Here is a 27,670-nt window from a genome sequence, read left to right as displayed (position 1 = left end):
TCTTGACCTCGTGATCTGCCCACCTTGGCCTCCCAAAGTGCTGGGATTACAGCCGTGAGCCACTGCAACTGGCCTAGGATTTTTCAGTCTTTATTATGGAGCCTGATTACTTTACAAGTTTATAATATTTTTAAAGTTTCCGAATTGAGATTTTTAAGATGATATGATGATGTCACTTGTGATTTTCCAATTCCGTTGTATTTTATGTTTTGCTTTGTTTTTTTTTTGAGACAGAGTCATGCTCTACTACCCCAGCTGGAGTACAGTGGCATGATCTTGGCTCACTGCAACCTCTACCGCCCAGGTTCAAGTTATTCTCTAGCTTCCTGAGTAGATGGGATTACAGGCACCCACCACCACGCCCAGCTAATTTTTGTATTTTTAGTAGGACGGGGTTTTGCCATGTTGGCCAGGCTGGTTTCAAACTCCTGACCTCAGGTGAGCCAGCATGCCTGACCCTTTGTTCTCTCTCTCTCTTTTTTTTTTTTTTTTGAGTCGAAATCCCACTTTGTTGCCCAGGCTGGAGTGCAATGGTGTGATCTCCACTGCAGCCTCTGCCTCTTGGGTTCAAGTGATTCTCCTGCCTCAGCCTCCCAAGTAGCTGGGATTACAGGCCCACATCACCACGCCCAGCTAATTTTTGTGTTTTTAGTAGAGACAGGGTCTCACCATGTTGGCCAGGCTGTTCTTGAATTCCTGGACTCAGGCGATCTGCCTGTCTCGGCCTCCCAAATTGTTGGGATTACAGGTGTGAGCCACGGCGCCCGGCACCTTTGATCTTTATTCTCCCATCTACTCTGCAGTGGCCTCACTGTTCTCAGTGAATGAATTAAGGACTTGACCAGAAAGTACACATTGGAAAGCTAAGTACAATTTATGTTTTGCTCTTTTTTCTTATTTGGAAATAATTTCATACTTACAGAATAGTTGCAAAAAGAGTACAAAGAATTCTCATTTACCTTTTACCCAGATTCCTCAAATGTTGATATTTTACCATGTTGACATTGTCATTCTCTCTCTTGCTCTCTTTCCTTCTCGCACTTTATACACACATATACATATCTTCTCTTATACTCATTAATTTTCATTCTGAACTGCGTTACAGTAAATTGCAGGCATGATGGAAATAATTTCATACTTACAGAATAGTTGCAAAAAGAGTACAAAGAATTCTCATTTACCTTTTACCCAGATTCCTCAAATGTTAATATTTTACCATGTTGACATTGTCATTCTCTCTCTTGCTCTCTTTCCTTCTCGCACTTTATACACACATATACATATCTTCTCTTATACTCATTAATTTTCATTCTGAACTGCGTTACAGTAAATTGCAGGCATGATACCCTTCACCCCAAAACAATGACATTCACTGACATGATCACACTATAATGATCTATATATTTATTCAAATTGGCCAAGATTGTCCCCTACTGTCCTTTATAGGACCTTCTTTCCCCTGGTCCACATCCAATTCAGGCTCACCTGTTTTATGTGGTTGTAATAATGTCTTTTTGTTCCCCTTTAATCTGGATGATTTTCTCAGTGTTTCTTTGTCTTTCATAAATTTGACATTTTTGAAGAACACAGACTGTTATTTGGTTCCTCAATTTGTGTTTGTCTGATATTTAAACATTAGATCCAGATTATGCATTTTTGGTAGAAGTACCCTGGACGTAATTTTGTGTCCTTCTCAGCATACTATGTCAGCGGGCACATGATGATATTTCTTGGTTCCATTCCCTGCGATACTAGCTTTAGTCTCCTGTTTAGGAATGTCTGCCGGGTTTCTGACAGTGTCCTCTAGTGGTTGCTTCACTGGATGCTTTACAGAAATGAGAAGGGGAAGGGACTTCTGTGTCACTCAGTTTTCAAATTTTTTTTTTTTTTCACTGTCTTCTGAATTTCCCCCTTTAGTATTTTCACATTTAGATGGACTTTGTCTTCTAGGTGGTGATTTTAGATCAATCTTAGGACCACATCTAACAACTCCCTTATTTCTTCCCTTCCATTTTTCTCTGTATACTTTTCTTCCTGTTAGGGCTTATAGCAGAAACTCGAGATACACAGTCAGTTCTGTTATAATGCAGCATATGCATTCTTGAAAATCATTGTGCTATGCAACATCGCACAATAAAAACCACAGTGCTTATGGGAAAAAATGAGGTTTGGGGGATGTATTAGTTTGTAGGGCTACCATAACAAAGTAGCACTGACTGGGTGGCTTAGACAACAGAAATTTATCTTCTCACAGTTCTGGAGGCTGGAAGTCTGAGACCACGGTGTCGGCATGGTTGGTTTCTTCTGAGGCCTCTCTCCTTGGCTTGTAGATGCCGTCTTCTCCTTGTGTCTTCATCTGGTCTTTCCTCTCTGTGGGTCTGTGTCCTGATGTCCTTTCTTTCAAGAATGCCAGTCATTCTGGATTAGGCCTACTCACATCATCTCACTTGACTTTAATTATGTCTTTAAGGGCCTTATTTCCAAACATAGTTAAACCTCAGATTATGGTTTTGGGGGTTAGGACTTAATGAATTTTGGGGGACACAAGTCAGCTCATAACAAGTCACAACATTCAAAACATCAATAACACATTAAAAAAATACAGAAACCAGGCCGGGTGCGGTGGCTCACGCCTGTAATCCCAGCACTTTGGGAGGCCAAGGTGGGTGGATCGCCTGAGGTCAGGAGTTCGTGACTAGCTTGACCAACATGGTGAAACCCCCATCTTTAGAAAAAATAAAAATTAAGTTAAAAAAAATTTTTTTATTTAAAAAAATAAAAATAAAAAAAATACAGAAACCTAGTAAAAACTGTAGTACCATTTTACCCATGTTAAATCATTAGATATACATAAATACCCAGTAAATATGGCACTTTACCTTGGAAAAGATGGGAAGTTTGCTTGTGGGAGTGTGTATGTGCCTGTGTGTGTTTTCCTCCCAGCTTGGTTCTGCTGGGTGCAATTTTCTGTATTCACCTAGTATCTCTGCAGATGAAAATGCCCATAAAGAAATGCAAAATTCCAATATGTTAAAATTGTTCTCCAATATCAATCACATTTGAACACCAAATGTTTTGTTTTTAAACCAGATTTTACAGTAGAACTGATAGTAGTTCACTAGGATTTGGTGTTCACTTTTTTACTTACAGGTAATTTGAAATTACCCTAGTCTTCTGACTAGGCATGGATTTATGTAGTCCCACTTGTTCTTGCTTTTTTTTATTTGAGATGGAGTCTCGCATTGTTGTCCCAGTTGGAGTGCTGTGGCGTGATCTTGGCTCACTACAACCTCTGCCTCTTGGGTTCAAGCTATTTTCTTGCCTCAGCTTCCTGAGTAGCTGGGATTACAGGCACCTGGTACTACGCCTAATTTTTTGTATTTTTATTAGAGATGGGGTTTCACTATGTTGGCCAGGCTGGTCTCAAACTCCTGACCTCGTGATCTGCCCGCCTCAGCCTCCCAAAATGCTGGGATTACAGGCGTGAGCCACCGCGCCCAGCTCTTGCTTTTTAAAATTTTCTTTTTATATTTTCAGAGAAGGTGTTGGGAGATTTGACTTTGCACAGCTGCCATTACTGCTACTACTCAGATTATTCTCTCAAAATTTTTTATTTATTTGAAACAGGGTCTCACTCTGTCAGGAGGCTGGTGTACAGTGGAGAGATCTTGACTCACTGCAGACTTGATTTCCTGAGCTCAGGTGATCCTCCCACCTCATCCTCTGAGTAGCTGGGACTACAGGCATGCACCACAATACCTGGCTAATTTTTTGTATTTTCAGTAGAGACCAGTTTTCGTCATGTTGCCCAGGCTGGTTGTGAACTCCTGGGCTTAGGTAGTCTGTCTGCCTCACGTTCCCAAAGTGCTGGGATTACGGGCATGAGCCACTGCATCTGGATGAACTTATCTTTTTAAAAACATTTTGATCACAATACATTAATTTTGTAGAGTAATGTACTGAAAAGCAAAAATGTATAACTCTTCCTTTTCCTCCTTCCTCCTTCCATATGCCTTATTTGTATTCCATATGCCTAATTTACCCTATTTGATCACAATGTAGGGATCTACTTTCCCTGAAAGTTTCATTATTTCAATAAGAATTGAAAATCTTTAGCTCAAATTGGTGTAAACCAAGTTTTGAGCAGATATTGGAATGAAATGAGGCATTTCTCACTTTGCCTGATTTTGATGTGCACATATGTCAGTTATGATGGTTTACTTAAATGACACCAGTCCTTCAGCAACATGAGTGAAATTTCACCTTCCACCTGTATAAAGTACAAACTTTGCTTTTTATCCTTCAGTCCACAAATCCCACATAAATAACAAATGTGCATCATGATCAGTGACAGATCACATTTCTTTTTCAACTCAGTGAGTACTTTGTCACTTTGCATCTGTTACTCAGTTCATACACAGACAGCAAAGTGTGTAGGTCTATTGCGTCTTTGTGGCACCCATTGATAAGCCCATGTAACATTTTATGAGAGTGAATAGTTGAAAGACAAATTGGCCAGGAAAATGAAAGTGCAGCAAAGAAATGAAAAGTGATAAATGCTCAAAGTGAAATCGGAAGTTATTAGAAGATTTGAAAATATTGATAGCAAAGCAAATATGGGAAGAGAGGTAGGCCTGCATGAAGCAGTGATATGAACCATATTGAATCAGTCCTATGAATATAAAAAACAAAGTAAAATCACATCGCTACATTTTAGTTTAAATTTTGCTGGGAACAGAAAGCTGCTTATGATTAAAATGGAGTATTACTTTTACTTTAGATTGAAGACTGTATTAAAAAAATCCCAATCAGTTTGGTTAGCATTAAGGTCAATGTATTGAAGTTAGTTGCCACATTGAAAGAAATAGTGATTACACTGAGATTGAGGAAGAAATTCTGCCAGTAAAGATTAGCTTCATCATTCAGAAGTTGGCATGAATTGATGAATCCATTAGGTGAAGCTGTAGCACAGAGAAAGATCTGCTGGAAAATTTGCATCCACGTTCCATTTAAGACAGGCGACGATAGTGATCATCACATATTTAATAATGATGAGATAAGTTGTAAGGCGACTCCATCAGGAACTTGTACCACAGAAGATGTAAGATGGAGAAGTAGCTTTAAGGAGTTATAGATAGAGTAACACTTTGATTAGGAGACAACACAAAAGGTAGCTTTAAAATAAAACTTATGCTTATCTGTGAGTCTGAGAATCCTAGAGCATTAAAAAAATCATGAAACAGGCATCTCAACCAGTCATTTGGCATGCAAATAAAAGATCATGGGTTACAGTACCATTGATTCAAGACTTGTTTCAGTTGTGTTTTTGTCCAGAGGTTGGCAAAATAATTTTACCTTTTAGAGCACAACTACTGCTGTTGGATAACGTTGCAAGTCACCTCAGTTCTCTTGAGTACTTGAAAGAAAATGTGAAAATTTGCTTTTTACTACAAATAGAAACTTCATTAATCCAGCCAGTGAACCAAGGAGCTATTTGAACTTTTAAGGCCTATTATCTTAGGTGGAGTTTCAGACAGGTTATTGTTGCTACAAGTAGAGATTATGCATTTCTGTAGCTGAATTTTGGAAGAAATGTGACATAAAGCATGCAGTAGAAACATTTAAGCATCATTGCAGGAAGTAACAGTGAGTAATATGTGTGCAGTATGGCAGAAACTTTTACCACACTGTGCAAATAACTTTGAAGAATTTGAATTGAACGTAGAGTTATAGAGGAAATACAGCCATACACTGCATAAGGACATTTTGGTCAGGATGGACTGCATATACAACAGTGGTCCCATAATATTAAAATACCATATTTTTACATACCTTTTCTATGTTTAGATACACAAATGCTTAAAACCATTGTGTTACAGTTGCCTATGGTGTTCTGTATAGTATCATGCTGTATATGTTTGCGTGGTAGGTGCAATAGGCCTTACCATAAAGCCTAGGTGTGTAGTAGGCTACACCTCTAGGTTTGTGTAAGTGCACTCTTTGAGGTTCGCACAATGAAGTCACCTAACCACACATTTCTCGGAACATATCTTTGTCATTAAGCAATACATAACTGTAGTTGACTTTGCGAAGGAATGTTCCACCATTTGAGAGACTTCAGATATGTACTCATAGGAACTTAGTGAGGGCAGATCTTTCAGCATAAATGAGGAAGGATGTAGATGTCTCAGGGGAAGTGATGCTACCAAATGTCTTCACTTTAAAAGAGATAATACATGACATTGAAAGTACAAAGGATAAAATTGTTGACAGTAAATCCACACTTAGGAAGCAGTATTGCAACTTGCTAGGTATAGAAAAGATACTTGCTCTGAATTGTAAGTTATACAACACAGAAGAAAAACCCTTTCCAAACTACCCCTGATTAGTTTTTTACAAAGAAGTCAACCCTAATTTTCAATGTTTCTAATGTTTTAAATTGCAGTGTACTAAATATTATTTTTGCTACTTTTTTCATTTTCCTATACACTTACAGAGAATTATAAATGCTTTGATAAAAATTCTCAAAGGTCATGTAATAATTATACTATTTTCTCTTAATTATTAAAATTACTTTGCATGATTTCAGCTTGCAGGGTAGTTTTTTTTTTTTTTTTTTGAGACAGAGTTTCACTCTTGTTGCCCAGGCTGGAGTGCAATGGTGCGCTCTCGGCTCACTGCAATCTCCACCTCCTGGGTTCAAGCAATTCTTCTGCCTCAGCCTCCGGAGTAACTGGGATTACAGGCATGCACCACCACACCCAGCCTAGTTTTTGTATTTAAATAGAGATGGGGTTTCTTCATGTTGGTCAGGCTAGTCTTCAACTCCTGACCTCAGGTGATCTGCCCGTCTTGGCCTCCCAAAGTGCTGGGATTACAGGCGTGAGCCACTGCGCCCGGCTGCAAGGTAATTTTTATGAAGCAGCACTACCATGCAAAGCAAGGACTGCTTTTCCCCAAAATAAACATTCTTTGCCTCTTATTGCCATGACTTTCCTTCAGCAAACATTACCAATGTTTTATTGTCTTTATTGAACTCTTCCTAGATTCTTAGTAGTATTCCCTATTAACAATGCAGGCTACCCTTTACTCTGTGGCACCTTGTACTCCAGCTGTTCCTAAACTGACATTTCTTCATCTTCCCTGACTCTTTCCTGATTTGCAGTCTTGACAGCTGTTTTGTGTGTGTGTGTGTGTGTGTGTGTGTGTGTGTGTGTGTGTGTGAATTTTAGGTTGTCTGATTCATAAGAAGCTACCATTATGGTATCATTCAACCCCTCCTCTCACCCCATTCCTTCTTCCCCACACGGGCCCCTCCTTCCCTTCCAGCATTGTCATTATCATTTCCCCCTTGTTTAGTTAATTTAGGTTAGTGGTTATTTGGTTTCTAGAGCATGTACTTAGGGTCTCATCCACGATCCCAAGGCCTTATCAAGGCTGCCTTTTCAAATGTATTCATCTTTCTTTTGTGTTCCAAGAAATGTCTTCATTTCCTGGTGTTCAATTTTTGTTCTTCTCTCTAGTGCCTTGGTGAGATGAGATGACTTCAAAGGAAGGAGCCCTTTTACATGAATGCCTAGCAGTAAAAAGCTTTGAGATAAAACAGTGATTTCCATTAGGGACAAAAAGAGGGTAGAGCAAAGCTATAAGACTTTATTCCATGAACCCATAAAGGGGAAAAATTGGAAATATTAAAAAGTGTCAACAGTAAAAAGGAAAGAGGTAGACCCATTCATGTGGCCACAGAGAGATTAGAAAATAAGTGTCTTGGGAGATGTGTAGTACTTAAAGTGTGCCAAGGGTGATGTTGACTGCTAGTAGCTCCTCATTCTTTCTATTGTACACCCAACACTGCCAGCTCACCTCGGCCCTGGGCTGCCGGAATAGCCATCCATCAGTGGAGTGCAGCTGGGAGCCGAGAAACCTGTTCTTTCACCACCGGAAGAGCAGCCCAGAGCCCGTAACTGCAAGGGATAGTAAGAACAGAACAACAAATCCGTCCAGTAAAAAACTGGTCACATGATAGGGAGGATGCAGAGAACTTTATTTAGGTAAGCTGTGAGGTTGAGACGTCTGTGAACTGGTTTAGGGGCCTGACACAATGAATAACCTGAGTGTGAAATGGCTGACTACAAATAAGCGTTTGGGGCATAACCTCAGTGTAAATTAGGATCTGTCTCTAATTCCTTTATTTTTCATTTTGGTTGTTTGACTTGACCCATATTACAGGTCATTGCTAAATTACTTTGGAAGTACCCTTTTTGTCTTGATTGTGTTACTGTATGTGGATGGTGCTAAAAATTATCAAAATTTAGAAGTTTCAATTTTGTGAAGAGATGGTGGGTATTTTCTAGGTCATAATACAAAAGTGATTTGTGATCTAGCTATTGGGTGCCTTATAATTGTATAACATAATTATAGATAGAATTGAATCATCAAATAAGGTGGCAAGATTAATGGGAGTGGCTAGCTTTACTGTTCCAGGTTATATTAATTTTAGATAAAATGAAATTAGTGTTCCTATGGCCAATTGAGTCAAGTTCCTGAATTACTCTATTCAGTTGGGATTGACTCAATTTAACAAAATGGTACTATTAGAGTTTTTGAGGATAATGAGAAAATGGAACTGAAATTAAAATTCTCTCTTGTACTTTGGACAAAATAATTTCTGTGAACAGCAATTAAGAAGGTCCATTTAAGAGATTCACCTTCTGCTCTAATTTGATTTAGTAAGATTGCATGATCTTAAGCTCCCTGAAATTTTACTTGGAAAATGTTATGACTTAACATAGGTCAGTGTCCCCAGCATCATGTGATTTGGTGTGTGTGTGTGTGTGCGTGTGTGTGTATGTGTGTGTGTATTTTAAAGTAGTGGCACAGAAAAAAGAGATTAGGAGTTGATCTTCAAAAGACAGAGAAAGTTAGAATTATGAAATTCTTACCTTTTTTTAAAAAAACTAAAAATAGTTTGGGAAGTTCTTTAGACAGTTGCCACTGTTGGAGTAAAACCTTGTGATATGAATGGCTTTGGAACCAGCAGCAAAGAAGTAAGTCCTTTCTTGTATGGGTCCTGAAATGGATTGGGTTTAGGCATACTTGACTCACCTGTTATGAGGATGCTCCTTGGTGGAGCCCAGCCTTGTGGGTATTCTTGGGCAGTGCTTGACTTCTGGGGACATGGGCACATGTTTTCAAGAGGCTGGGCAAATTATTGTTGGCTGGGTGCCAATTCCATGTGGCAGCTTCCAGTTAAGTGACATCCACATTCTGGTTACCATAAGGATTTTTTATGACCAGTGGTATGCTGTAGAAAAGGCACATTTTTAGGCATTTAGTAAACCAGAGGCATTGATAACTAATAATAACTAATAGTAATAAGTACTGCTGCAGAGGTACTAATAACTGATAGTAAATGTTAGACTCACTTAAGAGCTACATTAACAGTAATTACCTCTAGCATAACACAAACATTGCTCAGTCTGTGCATTTCACATTCCATTTGTGTCAGAGTCTTGTGATTACTGGGTAAATGCCTGGGAATTCAAACCATGGTTGGGCAAAGTTGATTTGAGGGTAGGACAGGGAGTAAGGAGTTAAGAGAGGGTAGAAGAGGTACAAGGGCCTCTTCTGACTTGCAGTGTCAGGGACACATTCATGTCAGGGCTTTTGAAGGGCCTCTTGACTAGGGTTTGGTGTGTGGAGAATAGAAAGCTGAGTTGAGAAGCCTTCTTTCCTCCTGAATTCCACCCTGATAACAACAGAAAAGCATCTTTGGCCTGTATGACATTAAAATATTTGAGCATTAAGAGTCAGGTGCTAGGCTTGAGAAGCTATTTAAGCCAGGCTAAATACAACTGTTGTGGAGATGAACTGAGGAATAGGTACGCTGTTTTAGTAACTAATGTTTAATTTTTAGAGAGCACAGCAGGCCTTTTGAAGGCAGTTTAAGGAATGGGTGTGGAAGGGGGTGTGGGGGAAGGAAATCTCAGCAGAATGCTTTTAGATATTTCCTGTTATATAAATGCTACATACTTCTCATGCTTTCAAACTCATAGCAAATAGGACTGAAGCTCGTTGAGGCTTACATTTAATTACTTTTACAAAGAATGTAGAAATGATGTAGGTAATCAAAGAACCTTAAAAACTGGCACCAAATGCAACTTTTGCTTTTTCATCCAAATCTTATATTGTGGAATTTGAATGTGGTATGATGAAATACACTTGGACAAAAAATGTGTTTAATTTTCTAAAAAATGCTTTTGTTTAATTCATAAGACTTTCCGTTGTTGTAAAGGAGTCTGTCTTGGGGTAGACATTCCAGATGATAAGTATCTCATTTATGGAATCCCCAAAATAACTCAGTTCATTTATCTATCAGTATTTTAATGTGCGCTTGTGATGAAGAGTGCTACACTGATATAATACTTTTAGTATCTACTAAATAGATAATGATGACTCAGATTAGTTAGGGAGAATAAAGCCTTTTATACACGTAGCTCAAATACATGCAGAAGTGGTAAGTGAAAAGGAATTTAGTAAATTGAGATCTTATACTAGTAATGGGAAGTTAAAAATTCTTTTTTTCTCTCATTTATGTTACTTCCTTTGCCAGACATAGCCAGGTTTATATGTACTAGTGGCTGAAAGACACAGCTAATAAAAGCTTTTTTTTTTTAATTCCTTGATTTCAGGGAAAGTCATAGAATTGAGTAAAGCATTTGGGTAATTGTCTGCTGTAGCCTGTGGCATTCAGGGATGAGAATAGCCATCAAACTTGTAAATATTTTCTTTACATAAATGCTGTGTCTGTCAGGTTCATTGCAGTGCTTCTGCGGGGGCAGAATGTCTCAATTTCAGAACTGGTTGTCACTTAGCTGCTTATTCTGGACAGTGCTCTTCACTTTTATGAACCATAGTGTTTTGTAAAGTGGAGCCTCATTATATTTATCTCACAGGATTTTTTTGCATATAAATGAGATAATACGTAAGTGAAGTAGGCCTAAGTTCGTGTATATTTGAAACATGCTTCAGCAGGGCCATGGGAAATCTTATTTCAGTTGGTGAACAATCTCAAGTCATTTAGTCACTTGTTTTTAAAATTAATTCAACCAGTATTTGTTGAGTATGTATGATGTATGTGATTCTGGGTACTCTGGAGTATACAAAGATCAATGATTGCAGCCCTGGACTCTCAGATGTCTAGAATATATAACTAGAAGGTAGTCAATATCATAAGAAAGGTAAGATCAAATACTTTAGGATCCAGGGTAGTCAAAACCTTGTTGGATAAAAAGGTAATCTCTCAGCTCTGTGTCCTGAGATCTGAAGCTCTTCTAAGTTGAAACAGTGCTCTTCATTAACTGTCTTTTCACAAATTAGAAGCACAGAGCTCTGTAAATCTTGCACCAGAGCTTAGACATGTAGTTGTTACCAAGGCACCAAGTGGTTGGGCAATATGGTTTCTGTCCCAGCCTGTATGATGTCGTATGTGAATTTGTCATTTGCACCATGGAAGTTTCCCATCAGGACAAACCACCATGGTTTGTGAACATGGGACATCTCTGAGGAAGACAGACCTTTCATATGGCCACAGAGTGTGGTTCTTTTCTGTGTGAACTCTGGTGCTGATTTTTAAAAGGCATGCACCGATTCGAGAGAACCTAATTTTATATACTGGAGTTAGACATACCTAGGAAACCATTCATCCATCAGACATTTATTGAGAACCTACTGTATGCTAGACATTGTGGGGATAATGATGACTCAGACTAATTAGGAAGAATAAAGCCTTTTATACACATAGCTCAAATAAATGCAGAAATGATAAGTGAAAAGGAATACAAGTGAAAGTCTGGCAGAGATTTAGGGGAGGAAGAGGTTATATCTGATAGATGTGCATTTGAGTTGGGCTTTAAGTAGAGCTATCATATCTCCCAGTCTGCTTGGTCCAGCCCTAGTTTACTCCAGATGTCCTGATGTCCTGTCCAGTTAACATCTTAATGGTCCAAATTGTTTCAATTTGGATGATAAATTATACGGTCTCCCAAGCTTTGAGAATCAGGTAAGACTTGGCTTAATGGAGATAGAGAACAGTCTGCGTAAAGATAAATGGCATAAACAAAAAACATGGGTGATGGAACACTTTGATGCACTTAGAAAAAACATACTTAGTTTGACTGTAGCTTTGGGAACAGGAAAGGGAAATCATTGGAAAGAAGCTTGGGAGGTGAGTTGAGGTCAAATTTTTGAGTATCCTGAATGCCAGACTAGATACCTTGATATTATGTAGTTGGCCATGGAAACCTGTGACTATTTTTTTTTTTTTTTAAGATTTAGAAAGATCCTTGTATCTACTGCCAGATATACGAAAGGACTCTTTTGGGTAATGGATTTAAAACAAATTTTTTATGACCCATTGCCAATTAAAGATCATTTAGATATTTTTCTAAATTAGTGGGAAAATAAGATAGGAATTACTACAGTGTACAGTGAAGTGTCACAAAACCTAAAAAAATCACTAAGTTTTAGAGCATGAATTGACTTTGGATCTTTGAGTCAAACTTTATCATTTTATAGAAGAAGAACACTGGCAATCAGAGAGATTATTAAATGTCAAAGATGTCCCAGCAAGTTATTTGTAGAGATGGGGTTAGAACCTAGACGCTCTGATTTCTTGTGCAGTGGGTATTTAACTTTAGAGCTTTATTTAATAAAGAGCTTTATTTTGGAGATGCCGTGATTACTTTTGTTGGGGTCACATCAATGTCTGTGTCTTGACTTAGTTGTGATGGAACTAATCATTCCTTCCCTGAGTGTCATTGCCATTGTGTGCACTGGCTATGGTAGAAATTGTTAAGGATGAAAATGAAAAATGAGAACAACAGATACCCTTCTCATACAGTGAAATAGGGTTTTAAATTATGGCATGTGAATACAAGCGTTTTAAAAAAACTGTCTTTAAATATGAAATGTCATTATTTTATGGCATATAGTATTATTATGTTTTAAGACAGAGTTTCGCTCTTGTTGCCCAGGCTGGAGTGCAATGGTGTGATCTCAGCTCACCGCAACTTCCGCCTCCCTGGTTCAAGCAATTCTCCTGCCTCAGCCTCCTGAGTAGCTGGGGTTACAGGCATGCGCCACAACGCCTGTCTAATTTTGTATTTTTAGTAGAACTGGGGTTTCACCATGTTGGTCAGACTGGTCTTGAACTCCTGACCTCAGGTGATCTGCCCGCCTTGGCCTCCCAGAGTGCTGGGATTACAGGCGTGAGCCACCACGCCCGGCCTATAAAATTTATGTGCATATTTAAAAAACATCAAGAAGTTGTAAAATCAACTAAATTGTTCAGTTAAGTATAAGGTTACAAATCATTGGCCCATGAAACTTTTAATTATACTTAATCATTATTGATGCTCTTGAAATTTTATGTGTTGCTATATAGCTGTTATGAGTTGAGGAAGGACTGACAAGTATGCTTTATATATTTCTTATACATTTATAGAAGACTGGAAAACCTGCTAGATGAATTCTAAAAGAGCTGTAACACAGACTCAAAGTTTAAAAAAAAAATTTTTTTTTTCTTCGTAGAGGTGGAGTCTCACTATGTTGCCCAGAGTATTCTTGAACTCCTAGCCTCAAGTGATTCTCCTGCCATAGCCTCCTAAAGTGCTGGGATTACATGTGTGAGCCACTGCACCCGGCCATGGTTTTTAAATCATATTTTTGAGTGGCCATCAGAGAAACCCTATAAAAAATATGATTTTGGAATGCTCATGGTATACTCAAATAATAGGGTGAATACCTTTATGCATATAAACCTAATTTGTTTATATAATATAGTAATTATGTTAAAGAAGCAAGTAATTTTGGAAATTTTACTGTACATAAATATTAAATAAAGTGCTACAAGTTCCTCTCAAACCAGTGAATTACTACATTTCTAATAATTATATTATCAAATAAATATGTAAAATTATGTTTTCATTGCAGGAACACTTTTGAAAAACCGATTTCTAGCTTACTTTAATATAAGCAATCAGGTAGACATTTACATAAGTAGAAAAGTTGCTATAAATCAGTACTTTCTCATGGATACTAATTTGAGCTTCAAAAGAACAGTATAATTCAAAGGATGCTTTTATTTGGAAAGTAGGTTTTCAAGTTACTTAAAGGATAGTTGGGTTGTTGGAAAAAGTGGACAGAAAACTGTAGCAGAAATAATGCTAAGAGGATTAGTATTCCAGATGTTTATTAACTTAAAAAGACACAAGCATTAGATAAACAGTTTCTGTGGCCTTGGCCAGAGATTGATTTCCACTGTAGGAAATAGTGGGTCATGCTTGATCCATTATTTGTCTTAAAACAGATTCAGGAGGCAGACACCTAGAGTCACAGTGGGGGACCAGCTAACCATTTCAGCCTCACTGAGGCCCCAAGCATATAAACTAAAACATTCCATCGCCGTGCCCGGACATGCTCTTCAGACACCTCACAGCAGTTTGAGGGGCTTCCTTAGACAAACGTTCCACCTCTCAAGTCCTGGAGTGAGTCATTAGGATGCCTGTGGAGTATGTGGGCAGTGGGTGGGGTAAAGAGAAGAGCACTTTTGAGGAGAGCAGGTTTGGGAACTTGTATTGCAAAGGGTTGGCACGGAGAGAGGTAAAAGTCCTGAGGTGAAACCTGCGGAGCCTGGGTGCTGAGATGCACGTTTGTGACATGATTTTGCATTTCTATTGATTTTTGAACTATTTATTGAGAGCATGGTAGAAATAACGGAAGAGAAATAAATGGTTATCATGTTATTTATTTATTTATTTACTTATATTTTTTAAAAGTGACAGGGTCTCGCTCTGCCAGCCAGACTGGAGTGCAGTAGCACAATCACAGCTCACTGTAACCTTGAACTCCTCAGGTGACCCTCCTGCCTCAGCCTCCTGAATAGCTGGGACTACACAAGCTAATTAATTAATTTTTTTTTTAAATAGAGACAGAGTCTTGCTATGTTTCCTAAGATGGTCTTGAACTCTTGGCCTCAAGTGATTCTCCTGACTCAGTTTCCTATTATGACATTTAAATAAAGTAATTTCTTCAAATCAATTTGGTTTTCCACTTTGTAAAATCAAGAGAGAAGATAACTGGTAAAAGCTTACAGTGACATCCATTATTTCAGATGCAAGCATATGGAAGCTTTTCTAATAAACGGCCTTCATTTCTTTGTACTGTTTACAGGGTTCTTAACACAAACTGCCTTAGGTTATAAACATTTCTGCATGTGCCTTATCTTTCCAATTAGACTGTAGCCTCATTGAGAGCAGGGTCAAGGATTAAAAAATAAAAATGAAAGCATTTATGTTGTGCTTTAACCCTGTACAGAATACTTTTCATATATATTATTTGGTGTCTTTTAACAATGTATTGACTGTAACAAGGATTTCCAAATGAAAGGTAGAAGAACAAGGTATAATATTTATGTTTTTAAATTTGATTTAAGATTCACTAGAGTTTAGTTATACTAAAAGTCTATATTGGTAATATCTTGATATTTTTAATATTCTATATTTTAGAGTACTGAAATAAACTTTACATAATCTCTAAATGTAACTAAAATTTTATATGAGATTTCTTTAGAGGTAAATTTGAAATCAGTAAATAAACATGCTAGGGAAAGTTTTCTGACTTTTAAAATTAAAATTGGAAACTTAATGGGAGATTTTAAAACTGTTAATCAAAGTTATATCTGTAAATGATTAACACACACTCAACTAGTTTCCCAAAGCAAGACAGGTGTCCTGTGACCCACTACTCTCTCCTACACCTGATTCTCTCTAGAGTCAACCACATTTACATATTTAAAAGTTTCTTTTGGTATTTGCTGCTGTGTTTTTAAATAACATTATCTATCTATCTTGACTTTTCAGCTTTGGATTTTGAAAACTGACTTCCCGCCCTCATTGAGGATTCAGCCTTCTTACTGTGTCTTCCTCATGCACATGCGCCTCCCTCCCCTCATCCTCTTGGTGTTTCCTATCACCTTGTAAAGAAATCAGTAGTCTATGTTTACATTTTTATGACTATGTAAATATTATTCATGGATGACCTATCTGGTGTACTATGACTGCATTTCCTTTTGTTTTCTCTGTAGTTAATAATCATCTCTTTTTTCCATTGGCTTACTTCTCTATATTTCTATTACCAATTTGCTGCCAGAATTATAAATCTCCTTTCAGTACATTCGTACACACTGGGTATTCTATCGGTTTGAAACCTCCTGCGCCTTCTGTTCTTAATCTCCAATTTGTCCTGGTTAATCACTGTAACTGCTGCATACTGTCATCCGATGGTCTCCATTTACTGTAATTTTGCAGGTTTCATTTGTCATTTTCCTGTGTTGAGCCCTTTTTCTGGATATTATGTCTTCCAGTTTTCTTGGTTTATTCTCTGTTTTGATGGAGTTGCATTAGAAAGGGAGCATAGATTTGTTGAGGCTTTGCATCTCCTCAAATGCCATTATTCTGCTCTCATATGTGATTGATATTTTAGCTAGGGGTGTAATTCCAGGTTGGAAGTAATTTGGAGTGTAAATTTGATGGTATTGCTCTACTGACTTGTAGCTTCCAATGTTGTGTTTGAGCAGTCTGATGCCTTTATGTTTCTTGTTTTGTTGTTGTTATTATTTGTTTCTTTCTGTTTTTGTGACCTGATTCCTCTCTGAAGCTTGTAGGTTTTATTTTTGCCCTCATGTTCCAACATTTCACAAGGTTGGGTGTTGATGTAGGCCTTTTGTAACCATAGTGCTAGGTAGGTCATATATAATCAAGAAACCAGTGTCATTTAGATTCAGTTCAGGGAAATTTTCTTGCACTAGTACTTTGATAATATTTTCCTCTTTGTATTTACTTTGTTCTCTCTTCCCTGGAACTCATGCGAGTCAGATATTAGACCTCCTAGATTGGTTGTTCACTTTCCCTTTTGTCTCATTCTTTGGGAAAATTTTTAAACTTGATCTTTTAATTTGTCAATAGATGGGTTCCTTTCTGCCAATGTATTGTTCATTTCCAGGAGTTTTAAGATTCTTTCTTCCAAATATTTATGTATTTATTTATTTATCTCCCCTTCCCCTCTCTCTCCCCTCCCCTCCCTCTTCCCTCCCCATCCCACCTCCCCCTCCCTCCCCTTGTGTCCCTCTTCCCTCCCCTCCCTTCCCCCTTCCCCCTTTCCTCTTCTCCCTTCCCCCTTCCCCCTTTCCTCTTCCCCCTTCTCCCTTCCCCCTTCTCCCTCTTCCCTCCTCCCTTCCCCTTTTCCTTCCCTTTCCCACCCCTTTCCCATGGGGTCTTGGTCTGTTACCCAGGCTAGAGTGCAGTGGTGCAATCACAGCTTACTGCAGCCTTGACCTCTGAGGCTTAAGCAATCCTCCCTTCTCATCCTCCTGAGTAGCTGGCTAAATTTTAAATTTCTTTGTTTTTCTGTGGAGGTAGGGTCTTGTTATGTTGCCCAGGCTGGTCTCAAACTCAGCGATCTTCCTGCCTTGGCCTCCCAAAGTGTTAGAATTGCATGCGTGAGCCACAGTGCCTGGCCACATATTTCTATTTTGACAGTAACCTCTTCTGTGTCTCTGAAGATGCTAATTGAAGTTTTCTTCAATATCTCTGAAGAAATGAATTCTTCAGTTTTATTTTTTGTGTTGTTTTAGTTTCTGCTTTCATTTTAGGGGACTAGTATTCTTAGCTTTTGCATTAGAGATAAGTAATACCAGCCATTCTGGTTCTTCACTCCTTCCAGACACAGGAGAAAGGATTAACTTCCCTGCCTCCATGTGACTTGTTTTGGCCAGTGGATTGCAAACAGAAGTGATGTGCTCGTCTGCCCTACCTGGGTGATTGATGCTTGTGTTGAGATTGCAGTTGCCACAAGCACCCAAGATGCAGTCTGGAATGCTCCACCCTGTGGGGGCCAGCTGCTTGGGGATTCATCCAGAGCCACTTTGGACTTGGCTTGAATGGGAAATAAATGTTTGTTTTTAACCACTGAGACTTTGGTATTGTTTTTTATTGCAGCATTATCTAGCCTGTCCTTACTGAGACAGCTGTCAGTCATATTTAAGAATGAGGCACAAAAAGCTGTTTGGAAGCTCTCTACTAGTGAGTGGGGTAGTCATATGGCAGTGATCTGGCTCAGCATTTCTGTTAAGGCACTCCCAGATGTTAATGTCAGTAGATCTCTTCTCTTGGTTTGGCTAGTTTTCCAAGGAAAAACCCTCCAATTTTCTGGCCTGACAAATGTAAACCCAGCTCCTGGGTTCTGCAAATGAAGTAACGGAAGAGGGGCTTGGGACACTTGCTGTTCAGTGTGTGCACACTCCCTTACTCTCCATGTTTTTAATAAGGTACTCCTTTCAGCAGTCCCAGCTGCCTGGAAATCCACAGCCTATCTGATTAAGTCTTTTTAGAGAATAAACCTTCTGTTTCTGCCCAGGTTGGGCAAAGGCAGGTGGGGTTCTGCTTCTAACAGACTTCTGGCACGTCCTTCATGGTCACACCCTCTGTCTGAAGTCCTTGGTGCTGGAATTTCTGAGCCATTTCAGGCTTTTGCAGTATAAATTGATCTACTTCTGGGCTTTCTCTGTTACTGACTTAGGCTTTCTGTTTTTCACGTCTGCTGAATCACTTACACTGCTATTTGCTTCCCACTGTCCCAAATTTTGTTCTCATCTGCTGACGTTCCCATTGTCCTTTTGTGTTTATGCCTTTTTAAAAATCCCCTTTCTGCTATTTTCTAGAGGGAATGAAGGTAGTAAGCACATATATTAAATCTACAATGTTTACTAGAAGTTCTTTAATAATGAATTTTATCCTCCCAGCTTAAGAAAAAATGAAAACAGTAGAATGGACACCATTATTTATATCCTGCTCTTAGATCTGACAATTAACTTTTTGCCGGTTTTCTTTATCTCCTCCTCCTCCTCCTCCTTCTTCTCCTTCTCTCTCTCTCTCTCTCTCTCTCTCTCTCTCTCTCTCTCTCTCTCTCTCTCTCTCTCTGTACTCCTTCTGTGTGTGTGTGTCCGGCTGTGTGTGTGTAATATTCTCCAAGTATATCTGGTATATGTAAGATAAATATGTTTATGTCTATATTTTCTCTCCTGCTGTAACATTTGAAGGTAAGGTACAGATACTATGATCCTTCACTTGTAAATACTTCAGCATACATTTCCCAGGAACAAAAATATTATCTTACAGGACTATAATTATCATACCTATGGAAATTTAAAAAAATAGTTCCATAACATCATTTAACATCTAGCATATCTAACATCATCTAACAGCTAGCATAAATTATGTAGTTTCAAAATTTCTTATTTATTTATTTATTTATTTATCGTTTTGTTTTTGAGACAGGGTCTCTGTTACCCAGGCTGGAGTGCAGTGGTGTGACCTTGGCTCACTGTAGCCTTCACCTCCTAGGCTCAGGTGATCCTCCCACCTCAACCTCCCAAATAGCTGGGACCACAGGCACACACCACCTGTTTATTTTTTGTATTTTTTGTAGAGATGGGGTTTTACCATGTTGCTCACGTCAGTCTCAAACTCCTGAGCTCCAATGACCTGCCCACATCAGCCTCCCAAAGTGCTGGGATTACAGGTGTGAGCCACTGTGCTTGGCCTCAAAAATTCTTTTGTAACTTTTTTCCCTTAAAAGTTGCGATCCCATTGTGGTAAACATGCTGCAACTGGTTGTTATTTCTCTTTTGGACTAGAACAGTTTCTCAGGGCATTTGTTTTTTGTACTTTTTTTTTTTTTTTTAATTAATCTTGAACAGAACTAGCACCTATAGAAAAAGATAAATAAAGGTGAGGCCCTAATAAGGAGATATTAGTGAAAGTACTGGGAAACAGAACAAATTTTATTTTTTAATGGTTTGTTTTTCTAACCCAGGTGCTGCTAATCTAAAACTCAGCCAAGCTGTGCTTTGCACATTCAGTTAAAGTAAAAAAGCAGTATTTGTCTTCACTGTGATGAGGAACTATATTTAGAGTTTTCCCAACCCACCCCACTTCACCTTGCATACTTTGCCAGCATTCAGCCTTATGACTTATGTTTGCTTCAAATTGAATTTGAGTCTAAGCTCAAAGGGCATGCATTTTTGTTTATGACTAAGGTCTGATCTCTGAAGTTAGTATAGTTATCAAACATTCCTTACATTCCATATGTCTAATTTTTAGTGATTGGAGGATCTGGTGCTATGCCAGAGGAAATTAGAGGCTAGAGAGCACAAGGAAATACCACCGAAGAAAGTCTCCATGTAAGTTATAAAAGTTCAGTCGTATGTTTAAATAGCAAAGCAAAGACTAGGTATGGGATTGATTTGTGGCATGTTAGTGCCATTCTTTAAACTGCTTAGGAACATTTCTTAGTTTTCTGTTATTTGATTCTTGAAATTCCAGCCCTGGAACTTTAAAAAATCTGTGGTTCTTTCAGTTTGTCTTTTAGTTGTACTCAGGGCCAGGATGAGTAGTTTCAAAATTTTTAAAAAATTTTTATTCATTTATCTTTTTGAGATAGAATCTCACTCCGTCACTCAGGCTGGAGTGCAATGGTGCCATCTCGGCTCACTGCAACCTCTGCCTCCCAGGTTCCAGTGATTCTCCTGCCTCAACTTCCTGAGTATCTGGGATTATAGGTGCCTGCCACCACACCCGGCTAATTTTTGTATTTTTAGTAGAGACACGATTTCACCATGTTGGCCAGGGTCGTCTTGAACTCCTGACCTCAGGTGATCCACCTGCCTTGGCCTATCAAAGTGCTAGGATTACAGCCATGAGCTATCACGCCCGGCCCTTTTATTTTTATTTTTGTTCTTTTTTATTTTTTTGAACCACTCAGACTGTGTCCTCTCCTTCTTACTCTCCCAGGAGAAGAGAAGAATGATCATCAATGGTAAATGGCAGCTGCAGCCAAGCAACAAGGGCCAGCTTCACACTCAGGGGAGAATGCTGTGCCCCCTCCTCACGGAGGAGTTTTTCAATACTGCAAAACAAATACTTGCAAAAGCTTCGTTCCCCAAAAGTGACTTCATGTGCAGTTGAAAGGGTCATCACAACAGATGTGGTGGTCACCGGTAGATAGGTTCATTGAACACATGTTGAATGAGCACCAGCCGTTGTTCTAGCCACTAAAGAATACAGTAGTGGACAAAATAAGTCATGGGGAGGTAGGAAGGAAGACTAGAGCAATAAAGGAGATAAAATTCAGACATGATAATAGCATTAAAGAAATAAACTACATGACATGATAGACAGTGACTACTTTAAATAGACTCATGCATTAGTCATCTCTGCTGTAAGCAACCTGTAAATTTGTGACTTCCACAGGTGTCTCCTTCTAGCTCGTATTACATCATCAACTATAGAATAAAGTGAAATATCACGTAAGTCAAAACTCTCAAGGCCGAGGATCATGCATGATCTGTGAAATCGTTTGGTCACTAAAAATGTGTTTAGAAAAAAATTCAGATTAGTCTTGGTGAAATATACGCATAACAGAAAAGAGCCAAATTAGATTTATGGTAATAACTAGAAATAGAACCTTTGAAAATTTAAGGATTGTCGAAGTAACCGCTGAGCTAAAGCCGGCCCTGTAAATTTAATAGAAAACAATTTAATACAAAGAAATCAAAGAAGAAAATTGTAGGGCCTTTGGTCAGAAGCTTTAAATGTTTATTATGCTACTTTGGTGTTTAACAAGGTTCAAGAATAATTAAGAAAGGATGTTTTCTCTTCTTAATAAAGACAATATATATAAAAAGGTGAACATTTTTGTAGAAACAGACTGTAATAAAAATTGAATCTAAGTTTAAAAAGCCTTAGGTGATGTTAGAAAAAAAAATCAGAGTAACATTTATGAACATGTGCATACATTTTTTGGATGTCTATAAATAGTCATCTTTGAAATGTTAAATGTTCCAGCATGTGCTTTTTTTCTGGCCTGAGAAGCTACAGGTGCACCGAGATTGACTGACTCATTTACCTTCTCAAAACTTTTTTGGGAAGTAGTAAGACTTGTTTTAATTGTGTAGTAATCTGCCTCCATGATCTTCACATTCTGGAAGGCCCGTGCTTAACTGAATTTCTTCTTCACCTTGGGACGCTGGAAGATCACTGAGAGTCAAGGCTGGGAAACTCCATTTAGGTCAATTATGTAGTGATCTCTTAGTTAAGGACCAGGCCCTACTAACCACCTCACTATAGCATTAGGACATTTGTTCAGTTAAATCCCACAGAAACACAATGTTCATGTGGCCAAACCAACATACTTTCTTCTTGCATTTATCCAGGCAAGATTAAGAGTTGAAATATACTGAAACAACATGAAGTTCACGTTATGAACATTTTGAAATTTATTGTAAAATTCATTGATTTTTGTCTCTAAATGTAACATTTGCTGTAGACTATAAAAAAGTTAAAATCAGGGCCAAAGTGGCTCATGCCTGTAATTTCAGCTCTTTGGGATGCCAATGTGGGAGGATCACTTGAGCCCAGAGTTTGAGACCAGCCTGGGCAACACAGTGAGAGCCCGTTTCTACCAAAAAAATAAAAAATAAAAAAAATTAGCCAGGCATAGTGGCACATACCTATAAGTCCTAGCTTACTCTTGAAGCTGAAGCAGGAGGATCACTTGAACCCAGGAGTTCGAGGCTGCAGTGGGCTATGATTATGCCACTCCACTCCAGCCTGGGCAACAGAACAAGATCCTAAAGTCTGCTGTGCTGCCCAGAGTCTCTTAAAAAGTAAAAATCAGAGGATGGAACTGAAGCACCAGATACTTCCTCACAAGCTATTAAGGCTGAGTTAGGTCTTATAACTTTCCACTGACAGCAGCTGTGCCTGTCTGTTGACCAGTGAGCTTGCTGCCTGGGAGCTAGGACTCAGTCTGATCTAGCTGAGCTCTCCCTTTAGAAGCAGCAGGCTTCAGGGCTGTGGAACTAAGAACTACAAGTAAGGCTAAGGCACCATGACTCCACGTCCCCTTACTGCAGAAGCTGCATAGCTGGCAGTGCTTTGGAGGTTAACTTTGTTAATCTGTGTCTGAGTAAAATACTTGTCAGTACCTAACTTAGGGCTCATTCAAGGATATTCAGTACAGTGTTGTTTTGGATACAATTAAAATATCCGTCATCAGTACCAGACTGTACTGTAAAGGCTAAACTGTGGTCTAAGCTTATCATAAAATATGCTCCCATGACATAAAATAAAATATTAAAAATGAGATAGCAACATGAAAAGTCTCATAAATTGTTAAATGAACAAAGTAAACCTCAGAACGATGCACACAGTATATGGTATTTTCTAGGCTGTATGTAGAGAAAGGTCTGGAAGAACATATACTGCTTTTAAAGACAGGAGTGTGAGAACTGGAATGGGAGCTGGTAGTCAAAGAGATCTAGCATTATCTGTGGTATTTTAATATTTTACAAGGAGGGTATATTCATGTATTTTTTAATGAAAATCTTAAAAGTAAGATTTTTAAAACTATTTTCAAAAGACTACCAGCTGCTGTGTAGAGAATGGGTTATAGAAGGATGAGAGTACAAATGTAACAACTAGTTAGGAAGTCAATCCAGGCAAGAGGTGCTAATAGGTTGGATTAGAGAGGTGGTGGTGGAGAGAAAATGTTGTAAATGGGGCTGTGTTCTGGAGGGTGAGCCTGCAGGATGTTGATGGGGAGGGAAGCATCAAGGATGACTGCCTCCCTGATTGTGATGTGAGCATCTGGGTTGATGATGGTGCCATTTTCCAAACTGAGGTCATTTGGAGGAGGAATGGGACTGGGGAAGTGGTCATGCAGGGAAAATTAAGAGTTGTTTTTTATGAGTTGTTTGATATGACCATTAGATACCCTATTATAGAATGATCTGGGAGATGTTCTCTGATAAATCTGGACCTCTAAGGAAACGTCTATCTGGAAATCACTCACTCACTGTTTTCTGTAGCAAACATTGAGCACTATGTACTATGTATGTGCTTGGCATACAGAGATGAAAAAACCACTAGGAACTCGGTAAACTGAACAGTAAAGTCAGCTAAAAAATGGAAACTGTGAAATATTTGAATGGGAAAATATTTCCAAAGCTTAACAATGTCACTAAATAGTGACAGCTTTGGGAACATGATGTCTTCCCCAAGAAGATGATGTTTGAATTAATATTGAAGGACATTGAACCTTAGAAGAAGACAACTGTTTAAGGATGAAACTGTAAAAGAGACAGGATGGTGGAAAAGTGGAGGGAGAGAAGATGTTCCAGGTGGAGGGAATTGCACATATGAAAGCATGTTTTTACTACCTGTATATCAGGTCGATGGGCTTCTCCTTGACCTCTCATGGGATTCTATTGATAGATTTTTCAGTAGTTGGTGTCATAGGCATCTAAAATGCAGATGTCCTGCTTCTGAGCTGTGACGTAGTACTTCTGCACTTTGCCATCTTGTCTCGTGATTTCCTTGTATTCATGAGGGTATCTTGTTGATACTAGCTGACATTTCTTTCTTCTTAGATGTTTAGTATTTGTAGTATACTGTGCCTGTAACTCATGCTAATGATGTCCTGAAACCTGGCCAGTCCCACCAAACTTGAAGTCCAGTTGTTTTTTTTTTTTTTTTTTTGCCTCTCAAAAGCTAACCTGAGATTCAAACATTTATAGCAACATCATTCATAGTAGCTAGAAGTGGAAACAATGCATATATCTGTAAACTGGTAAATGGATAAACAAAATGTGATATTGGTGCAATGAAATACTATTCAGCAATAAAAAGAATGAATTCTTAATGCATGCTATATAATAACATTATATATCTCAAAAACATTATGCCAAATGGTAAAAGCTAGACATAAGAAACCACAAATTGTATGATTTTGTTTATATGCAATTCCAGAAAGGGCAAATCTGTAGGGACAGGAAGTAGATCAGTGGCTGCCTGGGTTGGAGGCAGGGAGTTTTTCCACAATTTGAAAAAACTTACATGAACTACGTAGCCTACAAACATTGAAAAAAATTAAGGAAAAGGCATGGCACGAATGCATAAAATATATGTAGATACTAGACTCTTTTATTATTTACTACCATAAAATATACACATCCATTATAAAACATTAAAATTTATTGAGGAGATCCAAGATGACCGAATAGGAACAGCTCTGGAGTGCAGTTCCCAGCGAGAACAACGCAGAGGGTGAGTGATCACCGCATTTCCAGACGAGTTTTTACTGTCCACAGACCAGGAGATTCCTGGGCTGAAAAGTGCCACTGGTTTCCAGCACGGCTCTTTCTGGAGATGCTGTGGGTTTCCACACAAAAACACACACAAATCTGGCGGCTGTTTCAACTGATGCCTGGAAAACCTGGGAGTCAGAGCTGCCCATTCAACTGAAAAAGAGGGGGCTGAAACAGGGAGCCGGGTGATTTGGCATGGCAGTTCCCACCCCCACAAAGACCAGCAATCTGAAATGCTCTGGATTGAGAGTTTTGCAGCAAGTGCAGCTGGACTCGGGATGGTCCAGCTCGGTGTGGTGAAGGGCATCCATACTACCGAGGCAGTCCACCACTACCGAGGCAGTCCACCATTACTGAGGCAGACCGCCATTACCGAGGCAGTCCGCCATTACTGAGGCAGACCGCCATCACAGAGGCAGTCCTAACTGTACTTCTGTAAACCAAACTGCAAGGAAGTTTACACAGCAGCTGGGCAGAGCCCGTGGCAGCTCAGCAACACCTCTGCTGGCAGACTGTGACTAGACTGCCTCCTCGCTGGGCAGGGCATCTCTGAAAAAAGGCAGCAGCATGTCAGGAACTTATAAGTAAAGCCCCACATTCCCAGGACAGAACACGTGGGAAAAGAGGCAGTTATGAGTTCTGCTGCAGCAGATATAAACGTACCTGCCCAGAAGCTCTGAATGGAACAACAGAGCTCCCAGCACAGCACTTGAGCTCCTATAAGGGACAGACTGTCTCCTCAAGCAGCTCCCCGACCCCCATATATCCAAAGAGACACCTCATAAAGGAGAGCTCAGGCTGACATCTGGCGAGTATCCTTCTGGGACAAAGATAACAGAAGAAGAAACCAGCAGCAACCCTTACTGTTCTGCAGCCCTCACAGGTGATCCCCAGGCAAGCAGGCTCTGGAATGGACCTCCAGCAGTCCTGCAGCAGAGGGGCCTGACTGTTAGAAGGAAAACTAAGAAACAGAAAGAAATAACTTCAACATCAACAAAAAGGACGTCCAGAGACCCCATCCAAAAGTCACCAACTACAAAGACCACAGGTAGATAAATCCACAAAGATGGGAAGAAACCAGTGAAAAAAGGATGAAAACACCCAAAATCAGAATGCCTCTTCTCCTCCAAGGGATCACAGCTCCTCACCAGCAAGGGAAGAAAGCTGGATGGAGAAAGAGTCTGATGAATTGACAGAAACAGGCTTCAGAAGGTGGGTAATAGCAAACTTCTCTGAGCTGAAAGAACATGTTCTAACCCAATACAAAGAAACTAAGAACCTTGCAAAAAAGGTCTGACTAAATGCTAACAAAAATACCAGCTTAGAGAAGAATATAAACAACTTGATGGAGCTGAAAAACACAACATGAGAACTTTGTGAAGCATACACAAGTGTTAATAGCTGAATCCACCAAGCAGAAGAAAGGGTATCAGAAATTGAAGATCAACTCAATGAAATAAAATGAGAAGGCAAGATTAGAGAAGAAAGAGTGAAAAGAAATGAACAAAGCCTCTAAGAGATATGGGATTATGTGAAAAGACCTAATCTATGTTTGATAGGTGTACCTGAATGTGACGGAGAGAATGAATCCAAGCTGGAAAACACTCTTCAGGATATTATCTAGGAGAACTTCCTGAACCTAGCAAGGCAGACCAATATTCAAGTCCAGGAATATAGAGAACACCACAAAGATACTCCTCAAGAAGAGCAACCCCAAGGTACATAATTTCAGATTCACCAGGGTTGAAATGAAGGCAAAAATGCTAAGGGCAGCCAGAGAGAAAGGTCGGGTTACCCGCAAAGGGAAGCCCATCAGACTCACAGTGGATCTCTCAGCAGAAACTCTACAAGCCAGAAGAGACGAGGGGCCAATATTCAACATCCTTAAAGAAAAGAACTTTCAACCCAGAATTTCATATCCAGCCAAACTAAGCTTCATAAGCAAAAGAGAAATGAAATTTTTTATGAACAAGCAATTGCTGAGAGATTTCATCACCACCAGACCTGCTTTACAAGAGCTCCTGAAAGAAGCACTAAACATAGAAAGGAAGAACCAGTACCATCCACTCCAAAAACGTACAAAATGGTAAAGACCATCGAGACAGTGAAGAAACTGCATCAACTAATGGGCAAAACAACCAGCTAGCATCAAAATGGCAGGATCAAATTCACACAAAACAATATTAACCTTAAATGTAAATGGGCTAAATGCCCCAATCAAAAGACACAGACTGGCAAATTGGATAAAAAGTCAAGACCCATCATCGTGCTGTATTCACGAAACCTGTCTCATGTGTGAGGACACACACAGGCTCAAAATAAAGGGATGGTGGAAGATTTACCAAGCAAATGGAGAGCAAAAGAAAGCAGGAGTTACAATCCTAGTCTCTGATAAAATAGACTTTA

The 27,670-nt window shown here is 39.1% G+C and overlaps 1 protein-coding gene and 1 pseudogene across 1 annotated transcript in view; one reads left to right on the top strand and one right to left on the bottom strand.

The window, feature by feature from the left end:
• Positions 1-27,670, top strand: part of WWC2 (WW and C2 domain containing 2) — a 210,430-nt gene that overhangs the window by 53,865 nt on the left and 128,895 nt on the right. The window lies entirely within an intron of this gene.
• LOC135272216 (small nucleolar RNA U3) lies at positions 20,872-21,054 on the bottom strand (annotated as a pseudogene).

This window comes from Aotus nancymaae, unplaced genomic scaffold (assembly GCF_030222135.1).
Source record: "Aotus nancymaae isolate 86718 unplaced genomic scaffold, 86718_ANA_hifiasm-v0.15.2.pri h1tg000006l, whole genome shotgun sequence".
Classification (NCBI taxonomy): Eukaryota; Metazoa; Chordata; class Mammalia; order Primates; family Aotidae; genus Aotus; species Aotus nancymaae.
The sequence above is the reverse complement of the archived record's forward strand: the minus strand, read 5'-3'. Positions and strand labels throughout refer to the sequence as shown.